Source organism: Pyxicephalus adspersus, chromosome 5, assembly GCF_032062135.1.
Source record: "Pyxicephalus adspersus chromosome 5, UCB_Pads_2.0, whole genome shotgun sequence".
Lineage (NCBI taxonomy): Eukaryota > Metazoa > Chordata > Amphibia > Anura > Pyxicephalidae > Pyxicephalus > Pyxicephalus adspersus.
The window spans coordinates 41,877,713-41,881,429 of NC_092862.1; positions in this window are offsets into that span (position 1 = coordinate 41,877,713).

Sequence of the window (3,717 nt, forward strand, 5' to 3'; positions counted from 1 at the left end):
GTGGGACATCAAACATCCCTATGGATGGATGGATCATTGTAGGACATCACACATCCGTTTGGATGAATGGTTTATCGTGTGACATCACACATCCCTATAGATGGATGGATCATCGAAGGACATCCCACATCCCTATGGATGGATCATCATGGGACATCACACACTCCTATGGATGGATGAAGGGTCTGGTATTAATATGGAGGGGGTTTAGGCTTAGCATATATGTCTGGCTGACTATGACAATTGTCATAGCCTTTTGGCAGGATTAGCTTAGCTGTGTCCTGTGTAGTGTTGGCTGAATTTAGCTCTGTCATTGACTTCAATAGAATTTAAGTTTAGCTTTAAATCAACCACTGGGGGTTAATTCAGGATAACTGTCAGTGAACCGAACAGGCAAATTCCACCATCCCTATCCACTACCAATATACGGTACCTATAATAAATTTAAAGTGTGAACAAAGCCAAACCCTAGTCTGTTTAGCTCCTTCAGGTATAGCTGTCAGTATCACCATCTCCTGGTCACCGGAACTAAAAGTGATAAAACATTTTACCTTTATGAGTTGTCACTAGAACATTAATTAAAACAAAATCTACCAGTAACCACTGTCAAATAGATGAATTCCTTTATTTCTTCCTTCCTGCTGTTCTTTTTTCACTATATAAAGAAAGAAATGGGGTTTAATAATACCAGTCATCATGTTATACAGGTTATGTGTAGTAAATATAGGAAATAAAAACAACACACCAGACACCTGCTGGAGTTAGCTTGGTTCATAGAACATGTACACTAGCTCATAATCCATTGATAAAGTTCACTTGTACTGGGGCATTGCCATTAAAGTTTATGACCTTTTTGATAACTGGACAGTTTAAACAAATAATTATCAAGCGTACACAAGCCTATTGGTCTGATGTGGTATGGGGGAAGCTGAATGGACATTTACAAGACCATGAACCCTCAGACTTAGGATCACAGTTCTTTGTAACCTTGTGCAATACCTAGAAGCCTGATGCAGTATCTGGATTAGTAATGTAATCAGTCTGCATTGGTCAATATCTTTGCAGCAGATGACAGAGCGTTAAACAGAAAAAACAGGCTCATAAAAGTTTCATCACTTGTGAGTCTGGCAGACGCTCTAGCAAATGAATGGAACATTCTGTTAGTTACCTGACCTATGGAAAATCACAAATTTGAAAAGGAAATGTGATTATCAGAATGAAATGTGCACAATATGAATTATTCTTAGTTCTGATTTTATTTTATATATTATGGTAGCCTTTACTGACAAGAAAATAAGCTTCTGGCTTAGGAAAATCAAACAAGTAAAGGCCAATTTGTTACACATATGAATAAACAGAGTTACACTGGTCTCACGCCCATGCCTCGCTAAATATATATTAGATAAATGTTTAGAGCCCTCCAATGCGAGATGTTGTCTGTCCAGCTAATAGAGTATAAACATATACATTGTATTGTATTGTTAAAGCATTCTATGACTAGGTAACAGAAAAATAGCCACAAAAAAAGCATTTTTATCAAGACATCAAGACATTCCAAAAACAAGATCATAAAGTTGGTTTCAAACAAAAAGGCTGCAGAGTCGATATATAAACATGGGATGGCGAGTCATATAGTTACGCGTTTTACAATTATATATTAGGCAAGATCTCACCATCTGATGTGGACGGCAGTAAACAGTTGCCCTAATGCTAATACATAGACCTTACCTGTTTGTTATCTTTTCTCTTCACGAGTTCTGTTATCTTGAAATTACGCCCACATGGTTGCAGTTTTGTGAAGTTTTATTAATTTTTTTACCTATACAAATCAGTTGCTACATCCATCTGTCTACGTTCATCATCATTATTGGGTCTCATAGAGGGTCCAAAAAATCTTGGCTGCATACTACTAACATTGAGTAACCAGGTATTCCTTTGGAAACTTTCCACCTGAACGACTTTGCTTGCATAGGTCAACCATAATATTGTTCGTCATGCATTTATAATTATACAGACTCACTGTTGGCTGCAATCATAATCTGAAGAGGTGGGATTTTCCTGCGAAACGGGTAACTACATGAGTCGCTATCCCATGGGTTTACACTCTGGGGTAAAATTTCCAAAAAAATCCATTCTATTGGATATAATTGTATATATCCACTCTGCAGCCTTTTGTATAAAACCTATTTTATGATCTTGTTTTTGAAATATCCTATTGATTATTATATTACCTAAATTTTGCCAAATAAAATAATAAATGTTTTTACAATATATGTTTATACTCTGTTAGCTAGACATGCAACATGTCACATGGGGTTTTTTTTCTAATCATTTCTCTTCAGTTCATTCATGAAACACAGATGAATTTTATCAAACTTTTTTTTGTCAAAATTGTATTTTGTATTTTGTACCTACAGTGACTTCTCTGTTAAATTGAGATTACTTGGTAAGAGGTAGAGATTAATGACACTCATTGATCTACATTTATTGGGGGTTAGAAGTATAGCTCTATGATATTGCCCAGGTATAGTAATACAGGGCATTACTACTACATAGCGCTATAAATATATTTATCGAAACTCATCTATAGTTCTTGATGCACCTTGCTTTAACCAGGAACCGGATGTCCCCATCAACCTTCCCTGTTAAAAAATTTTCTGAAGAAACAGAGGAAGTTGGAAAACGCATCAAGAACTATAGATGGGCTTTGATAATTGTATTTATAGCACTATAAAGTGCTATAGTGCTTTGTGTGAGCAATTTCAAGTAAATGATGTTCTTATACATGTTGGATGTTATTATTGGTGGTTAAAGTCCAAAACAGGTTTTTCCGTGTTGAAATAAGAAAAAAAATAATCTTATTTTTCAAAAAAATTTTAAAAAGTTTATATCGTTGCTTAAAAGTAAATCTCACTCTGGAAAATTGAAATGCACAAAATATAGTTTAGTTTACAACCTGCACTTGTTTGTTATGTGCACCACATTCTATATACTTTTAAGCTTGGGGTACAGGAACAAAAAAACATTTGCAATTTACAAATATATCAAGTCAACTGAAAAGTCATCTGCTAAAAAATCAGTCTGTAAATCAATGACTTGCTGTAGGCTTATGAGAGTATGAAAGGATTCAGGCCAGGTCATCTTTCTAGTCTAAGCTTCTGGACTTGTTTGCACATGGGATAAAGTGAAGAGATTTGCTGTTTGGTAACGCTAACAAGAATTACATAAAAAACATTTAGGAGTCAAAGTACAACACAGACTGGATAAACAATTTAACCTAAATGTAGAAAGTAAATAAAAAAACAATCATGGAAACTTATCTTGAAAATTTTAGTGTAGTAACCCATTTGCTTGTTATTAGTAAACTATCATCAAATGCAGCCCTATACCTATGTAAAGAGAAATTATTATGGCTTTGATTTGTTTTTATTACAATATTCAAGTTTATTTAGACATATACATAAAAGAAAGGTGACAGAAAAGACTAAAAAGTCCACAAAGTCTACCTTTTTTGTTTTAACTTTTATTCAAACTTTTTGTTTGATTGTAGACCTGTGTTTGCCCTAAAGCTGCGTACACACTTGCAATTTTTGTCGTTGGAAAGGATCTTTCACGATCCTTTCCAACGACAAGGGGCTGCAAGATGTATGAACGATGCTGTACATACAGCACCGTTCATGCTCTATGGAGAGGGGAGGGGGAGAGCGACGGAGCGGC